Raw genomic sequence first — 20,132 nt, 5'->3', positions numbered from 1 at the left:
TTGTCAGGATTACATTTCAGTTTAACTAAAAAATATTTCAGTATTTTGGAATAGTTATAAAATTTGAAATTTTTTGGTTGAAGACGTAAATTTTCAATCATTAAAAAAAACATAAATAGAAAGCTAATTTTTGCTTTCAAACCGAAAAATATAAAATTTAGAATGTTAGTTAATGGTTAAAAATAACTGTGTCATGTATAATATAGATATCTCTGATTGGCAGTAAATTTATTGATTTTTTGAAAATTAAAGATCTGTTGTTGACGGTTTCATCTGTTTCTAGTTTACTTTTGTAATTGAAAATATTTCTTGCAATCATATGAATGAAAACAATTTCTAAGTTACTACACTAGCTATATCATATTTTTTATTTTATGAAATTATGTCCTTAAAAAAAACGTAAGAGAAATGAAACCAATTTTTATTACTCTGTAAAATTCTTGATAAAATTCTTCTAAATAACTTTCCAAAATTCTTTTTAAAAAAATGTGTTGAAAAAATTACATATCTCAACCATACGAAATGGAGGTTACATAATTAAATAAAAAGCGAGTCTTTTTTCCAGTTCAAAAATATAATGTTAATTGTTAGTAAAAAAATTAAATATGTCATGTCAAATTTAGTAGGTCTCTAAATTCTGCAAGAAAACCTTATTCCTTTTTTTTTTACCAATATTCATATTTTTAAATTTTTAACACGTCCTTTGGTGTAATATCATATTTTTTATTAATTGCCTCTAGCACAGAGCAGTCTTTTTGAAATAGTGAAAAATCATTTTTGTGGTATAAGAAATAACTACAATAGGTGTAGGCCATGAGATTCCATTTTAGTATGGAAATAAACACTAGAAAGACTTTTTTTTTAGCATGGGACCATAAGACACTTCCATTATAATAGGATCTCATTTACAAAGTGCTGCTTTGAGATTTGAAATGTGTTAACGCCAGAAAATTAATCAGTGGTAATGGATAAATAGAGAGTTTTCGGGAAAGAGAAAATACCTTAAAGATATTAAATCAAATAGCACCTCAAAAATAATTGCATTTTAGTTTCACCGTATAAATAAAGAAATTTTGTGTGGTAAACCTGCCAGGACAGTTATTGCAAGAAAACACTCATATAGAGTGTCCGTAATTATACGGTCCTATTTTAAAGTTGTTTACAGACGAAACTATTGTTCAGAAAGTTATGAAATTTTTTGTACCCCAGAATGAAGGAACGAAATTTGTTTGAGGAATAAAAAAAATTACATTAAAATTTCGTCGCCAGAAGGCATTTCTTTGAATTACATTTGTACGACTACTTCTTTATTAACATTTCTCCACCATTTTATCCTTAGGTAGCTCTAACACAATAACTCACACTCATTTAATTATGCAATCCTTTAAGTGAACTGTAAATAATTAAAACATTTAAAAATTCTCCTGGTTACACCTTCAACAGCAACTATCACAGAAGACACTGTAACTCGAGAATATCGCTTCCAACGTTCAAGCTAGTACCTCAAACCCCAAAGACAAGTTAGGGTTTGTTTGCTTCATTTAAACGAATTTTTTCTTAGAAAGTTATGATCCCCTTAAATAGTCTAATTACTAGACCTACTTGCTATAGTTATACAAAAGAAAAATGTTTATGAAGTTATCAGAATTCACCATTTATTGAGTACAATAAAATGTATAGTGTTTTTTCCGGGGTTGATTTCAATGAGTTGAGCACAGCTCAAAAATACCTTTAGGATGTTCTTCTAACTTGCGGATACAGCCAAGAGTTAGCAAACAGAAAACCTGGAAGCATCTCCGTGCAAGGTGGTTAGCAAAAGCGAATCAAATTTTATGTTTATACATTGCACTACTTGATCAAACCCAATTTGGAAAAACGAGCTAGATTTATTATAAAAGTTTATGCTCCCTCATAGCTTAAAGTTTCATCCCTTCAAAAGTATTACCCAAGAATTATATATATATATATATATATATATATATATATATATATATATATATATATATATATATATATATATATATATATATATATATATATATATATATATATATATATATATATATATATATATATATATATATATATATATATATATCACAATACTCTTTTAAAATAGAACAAGGCTTCAAGTACTCAGAAGATGAAAGAAATTGTTATAATCAGAGAACAGTTCTTATGGTACACCCAGAAAGTTTCCATGCTGTTTGATTCCCGAAAACTATTACATATTTAGCAAGCAAAAGAGTATAAAACGCTCCAGAAACAAACTTAAAAGCAAATAGGGTCTTCGAATCACCATAAGTTCATTTTGAGGCAGATAGCTTACGAATTGTCAGTCTACAACAGTAACGTAACCATCTCTCATGACTAATTAAAGCAAACAAAAGCTAGAACTGTTTTTTGTAACAGGAACTTTGCAATATAAAGGAGTTAAAAATTCATTCGCTCTCGCCAACGGTAGAAAGAATTGTAAAATAGATCACAGAAGATTCTAAACCTATTTGTGATTTCAAACAGCGAGATGGGCTCATATATCAAGATTTCTGGACAAAAATATGTTCCACATTTTAAAACAAAGCATCACTTTATATCCGTAACTACAACATTCCAGAAAAAAAGATGAAAAAATACTTTACTTTCTATAAGGTTAACAAATATAAGTTTTTAAATATCGAATAGTATCTCTAATTGTTTTAATAAAGTTCTATTTAATTTGATATTTTATTTTATTTTATATTTCTTTTTCCATAAATAAGCTTAATTTCATAACAAAAAAACGAGATGGATCTAGTAATTATATTTAAATTTTGAAATAGTTTTTAATTGATGTTACAAGAAGTTTATTAAATAAAAAGTAGACTAGAAGCAAATTTAGGCTCATTCCGGGAGACCTAAATAGTTTAAAATTTGGTTAAAACCTTTTTTGATCAACATACGACCATATTGAAAACATTTTATCAAATTCAAATCTTGAATTTTAAAAAACGTTTTTCATGATACATTTTAGAGTGTATACAGCATGACCATTTAACTCTTTTAAGCCAGAGACTTGGACTAGGGGTAGCGCGTCTTCCCCGTAGGCGTCCCGGGTTCGAGTCCTGGCTCTGGCATGGTTGTTCTCTACCCTATGTTCTATCTATGAGGTATGTGAAAGAGCTCCCCTGTAAAAAGGGGTTGTGCAAGCGAATGTATGCGTTATCTTCATATGAGCTAGAAGTCAGAGTTCTGCCTTCAGGGGCCTCGGCCCTCGGAAGCTACAGCACACTCGGCTTAAATCGCTGACAGTTCGTCAACGGGATTGTAAAGTGCTACCACTAACAACAACAGCAACTCCTTTACAACCCACTTAACGTCATAACCATGGGAGATATAATCTTGAAACCAGTGACAAGCTATCGTAAAATGACAATACACTACGCGGTAAGTCCGCTTACAGCATCACCAGGCTGAAAAATTTGGATTTAACATTCCAATCTCGAAAGCAGTGCAAGATAAAGGGTAAATGTCAGTTGTAAAATAGGAGTAAGTTATTGATTTAGCATTAAAAAAATCCCCTTGTGTGCATGAATACTGAAAAAAAGAACGCTTAAAATGCACGTTTGTTTGTTCACATTTCCCAAAATTATGCCGTATATTGTAAAACAGAAAATGTGATGTTTCTAGTAAAAAAAAATGATGCTACTTCACCTTTTCTTGTGAGAATAAATCAAACGGCACTGTTTCTTGAACTAGCGCACCAAATAGTATGCTAAAAAGTGATCAAAGTGAAATTCAAATGATGGTTCAAATCTATATTGTAGATGACGGAGAGAAGTTTGAACAATGAAAATAAAAGATTTTGTAAAACTGTTTTCTCTCTCTCCCTCTTTTTAACACGTTTTGTGACATCAATTTCAAAAATCGCGAATTAACAAATACCTATTTTTAGTGTTTTATTACTATTATTAATATGTACGAGGTGTTTTTTTGAAAAATCGAAGACACTCTTCAACTTTGTACCAGATATTTTCTTCTATCTTGTACGAGTTTCGAATTCGAGCATCTAACTCCAGAATTTTCCACTAGGTGGCGACTTAAACTGTTTCAACATACAGCGCATAGCCATTTTATTATACCTAGGCAACACTTTCATGATTATAGATGCTGTTCTTCAAAAGTTAGGGGAGTAAGAGATTTATCCCTCCCCAAGGAAAAAGGCATACTCCTCTATGAAGGGCGGGGCTACAGCCTCAGTTCCACTTTTTTAAAGATTTTTTTAATAAAATTATCGGATTTTTCTTCACCACGAAAATGACTTTTAAAGATTTATTTGTTTCTCATATTTTTTTTTTAAAAAATCAGTAAAATTTAAAATTAATTGGAATGTTATAAAAATAATTTTTTAACTCATGAATTTTCAGACAATGAAATTTTTTATTCTTATTTGTAGTGAAATAAAGTAGTTTTTTAAAAAAATATTTGCTTATTTTCAAAATAAGTTCGTTCATCAAAATTGCAGCTTTCCTACTAATTAATGAAATTTAAAAAGTTGAGGCAAATTTATCTCTCTTCTCCTCAAAGGTTTGTCAAACAGTATAAAGCAGCCCATAAATTAGTGAATCTGTTGCTTTTAGTTTTCATTGCACGTTATTATTAATTTAAATTAGCTTATTCGTATAATTTTAAGGTACTTTATATAAATTGTCATTAATTAGTGTTTTAAAATCATTACATGTACAAAGAAATTCATATAATATTATAGCATAAAAAAAAAAGCATTTCACAAAAATTAATTCTTCAAAAGTGTAGATGCATTTGTAAAATATATATATATATATATATATATATATATATATGCCGCAAACATGAATTTATGTAAACTGAATCGCTATAAAGAATATATTCATATTTTTTGTAACTTCCTATATAAGCAAACAATATAAACAATATCCTATATAAGTAACAATATAAGCAAAACTATGCTGCTATTTTTTCATTATTTTCTTTTTGAACGAAATTTACTTCGTTTCCTCGAAATATGTTAATGCACATTTCAGTTTTCAATTTCTTGCTGCTTTTGAAAAGTTACCTCATTGTCCTCATGACATGCATGTATAGTATATGTGAATTGCTGAATGCGCTGAGAGGAAACTTCATATTGCCTTTCTTTGTAGATAATTTACAAATGACAGGTTGATATTTCAACTAATAATTTTCGTTCAGTTTAGAGTGTGTCCTCTGATTGACTTTTGAATAATGGAAGATGGTAAGATTAGTAAGATGTCTTGTTGATGGCAAGCGGATTTCTAGGTTTTTCTGAAGTTTTCTAAGACGATATCCATCAAAATATTATAGCAAAGTTTCAGATTTGAGAGTTGATTCTGGTTAAAATCTTTCTATCTTTATCTATCTAAATTTCTAACATAAAAAAATTTATCTAACTTTCCAGACATTTGAAGAAAGTGAGCCAGGAAACACGTTTCATGTTCTTAGTGTAAACAAGAAGTAACAAACGGCGGTACGAGACACAGAAAGGTTTCGGAAATTATCAAAGCCCTTTGAAAATCAGTGGGATATTTTTGAATCTCTCTACAGTGAATAAAGTAAAGGCAGAAAGAATTTTTTAGATGTAAAATATTTTATTGTCAGGGTTTGTAACTTCACCTATAAGTTTTTAAGGTACGAATTTTTTTTTTAACATAGGGCTCCTTAAAGGATTAAGTAGGCACCAGTAGCGTATTTAAATGAAAAAATTGTGATAATTAATTCAAAATATACTTCGAATCAAACATAATTCTGCAATTGTAACGTTCTTGAAGTATTTCTACATGAAATTCAATATCTAAATTATTCTTTTTATTTTGTTATGAATCTTATTATTCTTTGATTTTATTGTTATTCTTTTTATTAAGTACTGAGTAGACGGAAAAGTATTTCAGGCTAATGGAATCCAGATCATAGACGCTGTCTTGCATTAACTTCTGTTTTCCTTTCTTGTTAATTAGATGAGAGCACATGCAATGCTACTCCATCCATTTCACGTGCCTGTCGATACTCGAATCGAAAATGAAATTTTGCGGGAAATTTCGAAAAGTTTGGATTACTCTACCCAAATATTTCTCATCTGCATTTCATTTTTATGTGAAGATTTCTCCAGTCGCAATAGTAAAATTTACTTGAATATACTTGAATAGAAAGATGATGATAGAGCAGAATAGAATAATAGAAAGATTATAATGATTATGAAAAAATTCAGGATTTCAGGAAAAGGAAAAGACTTTTAGTAAAATAATCTTAATAAAAGTTGAATTCGACAAATATTAGAATATTAGAATTGTAAGAGACAATCAGAATTGTAATAAATAAGATCTTTATTTATAATAAAGAAATAATAAAGAATGAAGCAATCAAATCAGCGTTTCTGCATCAATTTAAATGGCAAATGTTTTTATTCCACTGTACTGAAATTATTTTTGTTCTATTTTAGTTATTTTTATGACACAATGTCCATCAAATAATATTTAGAATTTTAAATAATTGATACCTTTTTAAATATATTTATTGATTATGGTAAATTATCTTTTTTTTTAAATTTCTCGGATTTTTTGGCCTTAATCTCTTGTTTCGGTCCTCCAAACTGTTCTGCGAAGGCGTGATTTTGTTATAAGTTCGACTTAGTTATTCTGATTTAAGGGCTTGTTCCAACGTTTTCCTAAAAAGATAATCTGTTAGCTCAAAAATTTTGAATTATTTCGAAATTTCAAACAAAACTATTTTTATTTTTCCAAAAAATCGCATCATTTTGCCTATGGAATACGTTTATTAGAAAAAGACATTCCACCCAAACTACTCCGCAAGAATTCTTCTTCAAAATGTTATATATGAACACACTGAAAAATTATTTCGTTGATATTTTCTCAATCATTATTCATATATTAATTATTTAACTGAAATTAAATATATTTTTCAAATCATTGATTCTTAGCTTAAAGATTTATAATCACTTAACTAAAAATATACAAAATAATGTTTAAAACTATCTTAAATGGCATAAATTCCAGTGAAAAAATCTGTTCCCTGAAAAGAAAATGTCAGTGTCGATTATTCTCGACAGCTCAAAATGATGCAGTACATATCGTCATGAAATCTATCTAGAGATTTCATAACAATATGTACTGCAGATTGAGATTTTTGAAGCTACACGAAGGTAATTTTGGGGCGCTCTTTTGAATTGCAATCAAATTAAGTTCGGCAGCTGTCATGAAATTTTATTATGCAGTTGGTATTTTAAAAAATTACTTGAACATTTTCAGAGTGATTATTTTAAAAACCCTGATATATTTAATCTTTAATGAAAAAAAGAATTTAAAAGCGAATCATTTTCAATACTGTAATATAATACATTCATTTTGTTTATTAGTTTACATTCATACTATTACAATTAGGAATTTTTATAATTTTATCTCATTTACATTGTCCATTTGAATTTAACGTTGAATAAAAGATAGACTTTGAACTAAACGAAAAATTTTTTAACTTCCCAGATATTTTTGATATTGACTATATTCATCAAGAATTCTGAAAGTAATTTCTTTATTACTTTTCAAAGGTATTAAATATTCCAATGCTTATTAAATATCCCAATGCTTTAGAATTTTCAAATAGGTTTCTTTCGGAAAATTTAAAACACTTTAATTTTAACATTTTATTTTTAAGGTATTTATATTAACGTCCCATTTGGCTTCCGATCTCCCTTTGGAAAGGCTTTAAATTTACCTTAAAAATTCTTTCAGTAAACTTTGAGATTTATGCAAGAAACACGTATATAAAAAACAATTAGTATGGAAAATAAAAGGAATTTCTAAAAATTATTTTGTATATAAAAACTAAGTGTGCTTGATAAACATAGAAATTTGGGAAACTCTACGCCGTAACATTGCAAATGCCATTAACAGAATTATCTTCTTCATATTGCCATCGAATCAATACAATATCAATAATTTTTAAAAACTTAGTTCTTTCTCGATGTTTCTTGTACCCATCCATGCTTTTGACTTCTGGTGTATCTGAATGCCATGAGTATTAAAGCCGATCGGTTGGTAAATTTTTAGATTTAATAATACTTCATATCAAATAATATATTATTCGAAATGCATGAAAAATATAGTTTTTTTATTAAATTTAAAACTTTTCCCGATATTCCTGCTTTGTCAGTGGTAAATGAGAATATTAACTCGTTTCTTAGTTAAAAATTCAAAAACAAAATTTGAAGTTTGCTATATCCAACAGAAATAAGAATAATTTACTCGTTATATAATCAATGTAGAGAAGGAATAATGCTTCTTGAGAATAATTTTATATCCCATAGATGTAATTAAAGAAAGCAAACGTAAGAAAATAATACTGCAAAATATTCTTTTTTCTTTGGAGTTTCATGAACTAGGCGCATGTTTCTCATTTGAATAGGACCTCACAAGTGCTGACACTGGAAAAGCTGCATCAGTCACCCTCCCTAGTTACTCTACTAATCTTATAAAATCTCAAATTTAACAAGATTTTCTATATGTTAAACAGGTCTTTTTAAATCCCCTTCAATGATATTCCCTTAAAATTTCGTTACAAAAATTCACTGGCAATGTAGCGAATGAAATATTATTTGGGGAAAAAATATGTTAAAACTGAAAAAATAAAATAAAAAATACTTACTAAGAAGAATATGCATCATTCAGTCAATGACTTACTAATAAATTATAAGATCTAAATAGCCTTCAGTGATAAAATATGAAAACATTTGGGCAGAAGTAGAACAAATAGCTTGTAAAGCAAAACTTTATAATTTTCCATTTTAGCAGAAATTCACTAATGATAATTTAGACAAGGAAATATCCTTGAATGAAATATAAAACTAAATATTTACAAAATTTAAACAATTATTTAATAATAAAACAGTTATGTAACTATAAATTTTATGTTAAGATTGATGTAATTTTACAATTACAGTATTAAAAAAATTAAAATATTTAATGACCTTAAGCAGTGGCGGCTTTTGACAAATAGAGGCCAAAGGCACTACAATATTCTGAGGCCCCATTTTAGGTAAAATGTATTGATGACAGGAAAGTAATATGAGCTACTAAATTTATTTGAGCTTTTAAATTCATCTTATACTTATTTTACTTATATGATATATATATCAAACAAATAAAGCTGTTACGCTTTATCATCATTTTTAATTCTATTTTTTCATAATATAAAAAAATAAAGTGACCGTGATTTCTTTCCATCTTTGCGTATAATCTAAATGGGATAGGCAGTACAGTGTTCAAACATTCAAATTTTTATTTAAGCAGGATTAAATATTAAAAAAAAAATATTTTCTTTAAACGCTTCATTTTTGTTTTTCTTTGTTTGAGGGTTTCTGGGACAGAACATTTTTTGAATTTTGTATTTTTTTATTTTTTAAAATTCTTTGTTTATTTCTCTATCAAATGGCGTTTGAATCAGGTTTCCATCAGAATTAGAACAAGAGGTATAATTATTTTTGTGATGTGTTGTTTTGAAAATCTAATCTCAGACATTTGTTTATATACTTTAAGTACACTGCTAGAAGATGAAAAGAAAAGGGGCGTAACTCGGTAGAAAGAACCAAGGGAGCCTGAGTGATACAGCTATAAAAAAATTACCAGATATTACCGCAACTCCATAGTTAAAAGCAAAAACAATGTCAAATATATGAAGAAGGATATTTATGCGATTCTGCAACACTGCAGCTCCATAGACACTAAACCAAATATACAATATGCCCTGCTGAGCCTGAATCTTGATGCTTCTTTAATGCAGCCCCAGCGCTGAAACAAAAACCCACTACTCAGAAGATAGCCATTAAAACTTCTTTGCTAGAAGATGTCGCCAAATGATTCAAAAGCTAGCTTCAGATCAAAGTATTCAAACTTTAAACTCGTTTTTCTCCATTACGCATTTTTTCAAGATTTCTTGTATTCAGATTATTATAAGTCAAGAGCCGATAAAGATTAAGGGGTGAAATTTGGAACATATCTTTTTGAACCATTTTACTTTAACTCTTATTCAGTAATTTTTTTAAAAAAAATGTTTATTTTAAAAAATATGACTTTTTAAAAGAATATCTAAAAATTTTTAGAAATTTTCCTTCAAATATTTTTTTATCTTTTATTGAAATAGTATTTTTTAATTTTCTGAATAAAAAGTAAAGCTCATATATTTGTATTTAATTTTTTCAAAAAATTTTGAAAATTTACCAAGAATATTTTTAGCGATTTAAAAAAAAAACATCACTTTTTCTTTAAAAAATTAAAATTTAAATTTAAAAAACTCTCTAAAACTTTAATATTGTAATTTTTCTTATTAGTTTGTAGGATATTTAATCAGTATAAAAAGATTCAGAATTCTAAATTAATTAATTAAAAAAATTAATGTGTCCCGGACCCTCCCCCCCCTTAATTAAAAAAAGCCAGCTTGTTTATTTTTTTAAAAAATAGTTTGAGTTCATAAATCACCAAATATTTTAGAAACTACAAAGAGTTTATTATTAACCGAGAACTATGAAGAAAAAATATTCCTATTTATGTTCCTTTTGGACTCGGAATAAATAATGGCAACGTTCTTTGTTCCAAGGACTGAATCATATTTTCAATTCAATTTCAAATTTTTATGTTAATTTTTCCTTAAATTTTTAATAAAATTGCATATTAAAATATTTTAGTATCATTATATTACTTAAATTAATTAATAGTTATTTCACATTTTAAGTTATTGAATTAATTATTATTAAAAATAATAATTTAAGATTTTTAAATGGACTAAATTAATGATTAAAATTTGAAGATTTACTTAAATACTTTTCAATAAAAGATTTCTTAAGTAAAAAAAAATATGTGAACAAAGCGAAATAACAAAATCTTATTTTAAACAAAATAGTAAAAAGATTCCAAAACGTACTTTTTAATAATAAGACTGAGTACTTTTAAAATTAAAAACAGTGATTAATATATATAACAACTATTTTTCATACAGTTATATATCATATTTTATATTTATATTATTATTACATTAGGTACAATTTTATATTGTAACTTTCCTCGATTTGCTTGATACATGTTCTGTTAAAATACCGTGGAAATCAATTTTTCCTATACTTCGTGTTCATTAGCCATAACAGTCAGAAAGTTGAAGCATTTTTGATTTGTTGACAACTTGTAACTGTTTTTCAGTAACTTCAGTTTCGGAAAACTTCGTTCATCTCTTCCATTTGTGGCCATTAGATATCTGTAAATTTTCAAAGCAGTCATTACATTCAGAAAAGTTTATTGTACCTTATTATCATACATCAGCTAAAAACAATTCACTGCAGGTACTATTTTTTTGCATTTTTTTTCTAAAAGTTGTCGCATGAATATAAAATGTACCATTTCATCTCCAAGTTGAGATTCGATATTCTACGTATAATGCTTTATAAATATTTGTGCAGCTACCTTAACTTTAATGTTGGTTCTTATTGGAAAAGTAATCAATATTCCATCTATAGAATTAACTTTACTTTGAGCTTCAAAACACCGCAAGAGTTCCGAGCAGAGCATATCCAACAGGGTAAATATGTTTTTATACTTAGTTTTTCATTTCCTCTAATTACAATGTTTTCCGTACTACCATTTCCGAGATGATTTTCCCTTTTCCTTATGTGACGTCCTCAGTGCCGTATAGGAAATCAATTTTTTCGCTTGCCTTCATCTCATAATTGTCAAACATTTCTAGTATCTAAATACATCGACCTCGATTTTTGCCACTTTTCATTACACCACGGATCCTCCCACCAGAAAAAGAAATATATTCTTTAATTTTACATCGAGCACTTTTAAATATTGATAAACACTAAATCATGAAACCAAATAAAAAGAAAAACATTTCTTATTTTTATGAAGATCCATGGGAGGAGCAATATAGAAATACTAAAATTTTTATTACTGCAAAATTCGATTAATCTGCTTACATGGTTATGTAAAACTCTACATCTATCAATTCAAAAAGATTAAAAAATAAAATTGAATGTTAAAATTGATCAGCTTTATAAGAACCAGAAGAAAATTAATAAAAAGCGTCAACGTGTTATTTTGACTATAATTTTTATATCGAAAAATTTATAATATATAAATATAGCAAAGGCAAATTTCGAGACTTGAAATGTAAGATAAGCTAACAAAGCTTTCATTTTCACTTAAATAATATAATTAAAAAGATTAATATTTCAAAACAATTTAAGATTATTATTGGCATATTAGCAATCTGATCTGCTTAGGCTACTAAACTAATTGACTTTTTGAAAATAATCGTTTTAAAAGATTTACTGAATTATTAGAAAGAGAAAGAGTTATTGTGTATCAAATATATGATTAATGAACAAATATTTTGCAGATATATTTCAAAATCTCAGTCATTATTTTAGTGATCGTGCGGAATAGAATAAAATCCTATTACTTCTGATAATTAAAATTGCTATAATAGACAAGAAATTATCTCGGCATATATATCGAACTGTGTTTCTCATTTTTTGAATGAAAAACTCAAACTGAATTTATATTTATCATTATTAAGTTCAAGGAATTTAAATAGAGTAAATCTTATATTTGAAGAGACTAATACTTCAAATTTTTTTAGAATTACGATTTTTCATTGTATAAATGTTATTCTCCAAACTTAAATGCTTCCCAATCTATTTATTTATTTTGTATCTAAATACTATTTGCAGAAAATAAAAGTCATAATATAATTGAAGAGAATAAAAGAAACTTATGCAGTAAAAAGAGGCATAAGAAAGATAAAATTGAATGAGCGACTTTTCAATGTCCATAATTTTGCTTTAATAAGTGTTAGTATGCCCATAACTGGGTCATTTAATAAAAATCCACCAAATACCTAACAGCAATTCTTTTTCTGTTGAATAATAAATATCATTAATGCAATTTTTATTCTAAAATAATAAAATTTTAGTAATTTTTTCGTAATAAACATTTTGATGAAAACTATTACATTAAATGTATTTTTAATGCTTTTTATGTTGAAAATAATCCTAAGAATCTATCAAATAAGTTCCAAGAGTTATATATCTCAAGATTTCTTATTTAAGCACTTTTAGAAGTCTCATGCTGAGAAAATTCAAGTAATTATATATTCCTTGTTTGTAATGGAACTTTAAAAAAAGGAATTCATATTTTTTTCTTTCAGTTAAAAATATTAAATAAATGCGAAAATAAGTATATGATAAACATTAAAATTACTATCGCTTACTTATTATTCATATTATATTTTGTTATAAATTATGTTAAATCTTTCAAAAGAATTGTACAATTACAGAACTAGAACTTTAATATATTGAAAACTGTCGAAAGAATTCTCTTTAAGTCAATAAAAAAAGTAATTAATAAATATTTATGATTGCAGAGAAAAATTGCATTTTTAATTTTTAAAAACTGCATTTGTTGTCCCCACATTTCCAAATATGCCAAAAATTTTGCCATCATCAAAAATTCAGAAAAAGAAAGAAAGCCAGTATCTTGTGAGAATAAAATGATGTTATGAAAATGTGGAAGACAGGAAATGAAAACGCACAGAAATCTCAACAAAACAGTGTCATCTCCTCTACATAAGGTTAGGGGGAGGTCAATGCCGCACCCTTTTCCCCGTGAAAGGAGAAAAGGGTGTGGCATTGGCATTTCTTGTAAATAAAGCTTTTTTTAATTTATTTATTTTATGATAGATGAGAATTGTTGATGAAAACAAACTGAACTTCAATAATCTGCAAAAAAATTTTGAAATAAATAAATGCTAAGAGAAATATTCTGAAATTTTAATGAAAGTTGATTTGAATTAGAATGCGATAAAATACAACAACCTTGTAAATCAAAATAAATAAATAACACATAGTTGTTTATTTGGTCCAGAAACAAAGCATTTGTATCATCTACTCAGTATGCCATAATTCCCTCTGTTAATAATAATATTCGAATCATATGATATTTCTAATCGTATTGAAGCTTATTTAGAAAAAGTAGTTTTGATATATCGGTTTGGTAGGGTGTTTTTTTCAAATATTTTATATATTTTTCATTTATTTATTTATTTTGCATTCTAAAAATTTTCTGTGAATCACTGTTGCTGCCAGCTCAGCACTGCCTTACAAACTTTGACCCTCCACCCTTCTAAGTTTCGAGTCACGAGGTAACGACCTCCAACGCCTCTGCGGAAAACTGCCACTGACCTTAAAAGCAATAGTAGAATAATTAATATAAATAAAGCCAATGGATAACCTCATTTCAAAAAGTTTCGAAGTAGAAAAGAATATAATTCCAATTTCCATTAATCATATAATTCACGGAAATTTAATGAATTATTGCAGTGTATATATACAGAGTTCAATTTCAGTAATAACAAAAACCATTGTAAGTGAGTTAGCTCTTTGTATTATTTTATTTATTTATATATTTTTGAGTTTTGAATTTTTAATGCATATATTTTTATTTTTTTCTATAACTATCAGATGTTAGAAGTGATATTAATTGTTCACCATAATATTTCTAAAAGGCAAAAAGATTTAATTTTCAGATCAGAAAATGTAAAGTGAAATGTCATTTTAACAAGGGACGTATTGATTGACTGATTCATTAAACTTATTCTGATTTTTTTAATCAAAATTTATTAGTTATCAAGTGTTTTATTTAAAAATTTGTTTTGTCGACAAATGAAAATGCGTTTAAAAAGAAAACTTAAAATTCTAGATAAATTTAGAGTATGAAATCAAATCAAACATTCAAGAGAGAGGTAGGGAGAGGCAATTAAATCTCTTAGAATTGCCATGCCATTATATAAGAAAATTAGCTTTACAGAAAAATATGCCAGCACCAAATCCCCACATAACATTTCATGTAACATGCTTATAGCAGTTCTTAAAATTTCACTATCTATGGAGCCAAATTAATCATGCACTCCTACAGTTCGTTTTAGTATCCTGAGACGACCACTTTTCAACGATCCTATCTCACTAAGGGGTGAGACGCGGATAGATGAGCCCATTTCCGGAATTTACTTTATTGTGAAATGTAAACATCACCACTTCCATCTTTCCTCTCACCCGTATTTTGTAGAATTAAACCTATCTTAACGCATGCGGAAAAGCCTGGAGAGTTTTAGAATCCGTTGGCAAACAATACATATTATTTTTGATTAAAAAAAATAAGGTGGAGTAAGTCAGAGCATTGCAAAATACTTCTTAAAGACCTCAGTTGTAGAACATCTACTGGCAGGACAAGCATCAGAATTGAAAAGCAATTTTCAGATAAGCATTTGTATGAATTCTGTTTCACTTATTTTCCCTTCATCTTATACCTCAGCAGTAGAATCTTCTGCAATAACTGTATTGGACAAAATGTAGGTTTCGATTAAGCATAGCAAAAAAACACTTTCATAAAAAAAGTTTTTCTTAATGTAAATTAAAAGCACTGTTCATTAGTAGTATCCTAAGGAATCCTGCGTTACTTGAACATAATTAACTGTTTTGAAAGACGTCATTTTATTTTTGCGAGAATAAAATGTAATCACCCATTTTTTTTCCTTTTGCGCATGTGCACAAGTCGAGAAGCGATATCATTCCTGTAATATAACAAAACACCGATAAAATGAAATGATTTTGTTCAGATGGATTTTGCGATTATTCTGGAATGGCATTTGAAACATCCTTAGATACTTTCTCCTTATGTGCATTAAAGGAACAGTTCGATTAATTTAAGAACAACGGATCTTGTTTGTTTGTTTACTTATTTTCTGAAAACAAACCTAAAAAGGCTTATCACATTTAATTTGTATTTCTTCAATGATGCAATTTTGTACAAGATATTTTCATGATTTCAACGTATTTTAATTGTATTTTCTTTGTTTACCCAGATTTTGGACTAAATAAGAAGAATGATGAAGTGAAATTACTCTTCATGCAATGGATTGAAAAAATCTGTGTGAACCCTAAACTTTTCTTCGGCATAAACGGATGGAAGAATTATAACTGAAAGAAAAGTTTATGGTTATTTTATTAAGGAAATAATTTTAATAACTTCTTTCAAGAGGTGCAAAAGGGTTTTCTTGAGACACTTGTTTTAATGATTCTAAAAATCTGCCCTTAAGAAAAATGATAACAGAGGGTAAATTCTTCCGTAGATATTATTAATAAAATTAACACTATAATAATGATTCCATGTTGACTGCGCTGTAAAAATTTCATTTTTAATGGATACTTTATTTTCAGGTAATTATGATTTTTAAGCATGCGTGAAGGCATCATAGACTTTAGCGTATCCCTTGAAATTTCCTTCAAAATTCATTACAAAGTACACTTTTTTACTCAATCGAGGAGTTATTATAATTATTATTTCTAAGAGTGGGTTAATTATATAAAACCTTGAAGTTACTAAGGAAAAGTTAGTCATTTTTGTATTAGTTTCAAATTATAAAGAATTTTAACCACCATTCTTCGGATTCAAGTGTTTTTTTTCTCGTATTTCTTCCCCCTTATTTTCCTTAATAAGTCTCTTGCTTTCGACATAAGGAATACAAATTTTTTGGCCTGAATAAATGCCCTCTTCTAATTAAACTTAAGAATCTTCGTCATTTTTCTTTTTCAGTTATTTCTAAGAAAAATGTGTTAACAACTTTTTTCGAGGAAAGAAAAGCACAATTACTTCTAAACAATCTAAAATCTAACTTTTTAAGAAAGAAAAAGGAAAGTTCAAAATTTCAAACATAATAGATAGACCTTTACGTGTAAGTTGTGATAGAATGGGTTTGTTCAAGTTTAAAAGATGTTTGCTTTCTTAAAATAAAAAAGTAGTTTAGCCCAAAACATTCAGTGTTTTCGAAAATGTGATCGTAAATAAAAATTTTACATTAGAAAAAAAACGTGTTTTAAATTCTCATCAGTAAATAAGGATTAATGTGAATCCAAAAAAAAAAATCTAATCACCAAACTCCGAAACACTGTGTATTAGAAACAGTTAAGGTTCAATACGTGTAATCTTGTTTTTATTTAGCATTTTTCCGGATACTCAGGTAGTTCAAAACGATCGTAAAAATTTGATATTAAAACCTCAAATGTTTAATAATTTTGGTTTTAGAGTCTCATAAATATATTTTGCATTTTGAACTTGGAAATAAAAACGTTCGTGTCCAGAATCATTGAATATTTCATTCATTGATTCCGAACACATAGTTTCATTAATCTTTACGTTTATAATTTCAGAAGTGAATTTGACTTATGAATTACGAAATAGTATGAAAGTTCTAAATGGTTAGAAGATTCTATACGAGATTTGATGAAAATATCTTTCCCATTTCAGGTGTTAAAATCAACAAAAAATTAAAATTGTAGGTTTTAAAAATATAAATAATGCATAAGAAGTTGAGAATGTATTCAAAGACAATTTTCTGTACATTTAGTGTTTCTTTTTTTCATATGCTGATTATTATGTGGCATTTGGACTTACAAAACACTGAACATTTTACAGAATGCATAATTAAGACTAGCTAAAATAGAATAAATAATAAATAATTGCAAAGACTGTATTTTGCGTCACGTTTCTTAAGTGTCATTTCATTAAATTTGAAAAATACTGGTTTATAACCCACTCGATATGCATTCCTCTTTTGATAATTGTATTAAAACTAATAATTTTAATAAGATTTTATGAAATAATACAACCTAACTTCAATTACTAACTTATTTTATAAAACTGTAATATGCTTCTCCATATTTTCATTGCTATTCCAATTTTGTAGCTGAACTATAGCAATAAAAATTAAAACCGTACAATACGATTGAATGATTTATGCAAAGTGTCTGTATATATATTTTAAAATAATCAAACATATAATAAGGAATTCTTTGCATTTTATAACTACTACATTTAAAAATACAGGCAAAGTATCAAGTAAATTTCTGAGTATAAGCAGGCATTTAGGTACAAAAATAAATGCTTCGATAGATTAAGAGAAAGAGCATCAATATAAGTAATAAAACAATGGCTTCATAATTGAGTATTTTTAATTTTTATATTCTTTGGTACTAAATTAATCATCTTTTTCATCTAAGTTGTTATTTGAAATTTTTTATTTTTTTGTTGGTAATTTTGGGGAAAATGGGCAAATGCCCTTCAATTTTAAAACTGTAAAGAAAATCACTGATATAAAATGAAAATTTATTCTATTATAAATGTGGATAGAGTAAAAGTTTATTTTAATAATAACTAGACCGTTTGTCATAAGCAATTTATTAAGAAAAATAAGGTCTCATAAATTTATAAAATGCATTTCTTAAATAATTCAAGTTCATTTAACTATACGTTCATCTTAGCTTCAGTAAAAGTAAATAATTATTAAATAACTTCATAATGATTAAAATTTGCTTAATTGATAAAACAATATTTTATAAAATTATAAAATACAATCATTCAACGAGGTTTCACAAAATAATTCTCTCAGGTTGTAATTCAGATATTAAAATTGCATCTCATAATAATATGACCAACGTGTGTTTCTAGAACCGAATAATAAAGAGTCCACTCCACGACACATCATTCAGTCTTGAAATGCAAATTTATTTATAGGATCACTCTCATTAAATGTAGAAAATTTTATTAATTACTGAAAAAAGTTGATAGATCTCATTTTAACATTTTCTAATTATTTAAATAGTTTACAACCGAATAAAACTTAATGAAGCGCAAAGTGTTTACATTTGGAAGTTTCTGATTGAAGCTGTATTAGAATACTGATAAATATAAAACTTTTCTTTCATATAAAAATAAATTTTTCATTCATTTCATAAGTAAAACATTCTAAAATTTATAACAGTTTAGCTGATGGTAAATATGCTTCCAAATACTATCATGACAAAAATTGGTTAAAAATTTTGGACAAGATAATTTATAAATATTCCCATAGCATAAACGAAAAACAAATATATTAATTTCAATTCACGGATTACTTTATTTTATTAAAAGATTCTATTTAAATTAGAACTATTCTAAATTTTTGTGTATAACTCTATTCTTGCATGCTTCAAGTTTTTATTTGGAGGTAACTTTCTTGTTCTGGAAGTTGTTGAATCAACATATGTTATTGACATGCTAAATCTGATATTTAATAGAATATTTAAACGAAATAACATCATTATTTTAACTTAGGGTGATTAGTGAAAAATATCCTTAGATAAACCTCCTTAGTCAAAAGTTAAATATGTTGAGATTTATTTGGATATAAATGAGTAATGATTTTCAATCAAAGATTGAGGTTTAAATACTATTTACTTTAAATACTTATGATAATATTTACTACTGGAAATGTAAAAAATAACGCTTAACCAAAGAAACACAAAGAATAACTCATGAGAATCAAAGCTGAGTTCTTTTCGAGTTCGAAAGAAAAAATACAATTATATTTTAAAAGGAACAAATTTCCATCATTCGGACGCTAATGATCCTCGAGAACCTTACAAGATGTAAGAGAATAGTCAAATGCAAATCTTGTCAGTTAATTGGGAGAGCTTTGAGAATACCACATCGGAAGTTTTCGTTGGGTGGGGAACTAACGGAAGGAGAGTACTTACTCATTGAGATCTACATCTGCATCTACAAGACTACTTTCCGCTCTTGACAGAGAATATTTTTCGACTACTTGAGACTACAAGCTCTAAGTCTAAAAGACGGACTGTTGGCCCGGCAGTGTTCCCACTGAACACTGAGGCTCCCTCGCTGGAAGAAAACTAGGAACTAATGGAAAAGGCTGGCTGCATCTAGTCCCAGCAAATCAATAGTCAGTCATGGAGGACTAGACCACTTTGTGGGTGGAGGGAGGGTCTGCCACTCTTCGGACCTGTTTCCCATTATTTCAATAACCCTTAGGATACAGCTTCTTTTAGAAATTTTTTTTATTAATTTGTTCCTATTTTTTAAATAAAAATTCTTCGAATAAAAAAATATTATTTTTAAAAAATTTTTTTTAAAAATTCTAGACAATTTTCTTTATTTTTAAATTAGGTAAACAAGTGTATATTATTTCAAACTTTATCATAAGAACTT

General features: G+C 27.4%; 1 long non-coding RNA gene across 1 annotated transcript in view; it reads right to left on the bottom strand.

Moving 5' to 3' along the window:
• The window catches only part of LOC129960450 (uncharacterized), a 131,621-nt gene extending 111,819 nt beyond the window's left edge, over positions 1-19,802 (bottom strand). Inside the window, exon 1 of the long non-coding RNA XR_008783592.1 lies at positions 19,661-19,802. This is a non-coding gene — a long non-coding RNA (uncharacterized LOC129960450). The remainder of the gene's footprint in view (positions 1-19,660) is intronic.
• Positions 19,803-20,132: the final 330 nt, after the last annotated feature.

This window comes from Argiope bruennichi, chromosome X2 (genome assembly GCF_947563725.1).
Source record: "Argiope bruennichi chromosome X2, qqArgBrue1.1, whole genome shotgun sequence".
Lineage (NCBI taxonomy): Eukaryota > Metazoa > Arthropoda > Arachnida > Araneae > Araneidae > Argiope > Argiope bruennichi.
Note: the sequence above shows the minus strand (reverse complement) of the source record. Positions and strands in the feature narration are given on the sequence as shown.